Below are 234 nucleotides of genomic sequence, written 5' to 3' on the forward strand. Positions count from 1 at the left end.
AGCAGCCGCTTTGCCGCAGCCCCCAGCTCCCCGCGTCCCCAAGTCTCGGATGGAGGAGTGGTTGACACATACAGTACAAAAATTAAAAGGCACAAAAATACACAGAATGCAGCAGCTAGTGAACAGCTGATAAGGGTCCCTGGTGCTGGAAAAACAAGGATGTCAGAGGGATGGTGTGGAAGGGAGCCTAGGCGCTGCTTCGACAGCCTTTGCCATCTCTGCTCATTAATCCCT

This window comes from Buceros rhinoceros, unplaced genomic scaffold, assembly GCF_000710305.1.
Source record: "Buceros rhinoceros silvestris isolate BGI_N320 unplaced genomic scaffold, ASM71030v1 scaffold21163, whole genome shotgun sequence".
NCBI classification, from domain to species: domain Eukaryota; kingdom Metazoa; phylum Chordata; class Aves; order Bucerotiformes; family Bucerotidae; genus Buceros; species Buceros rhinoceros.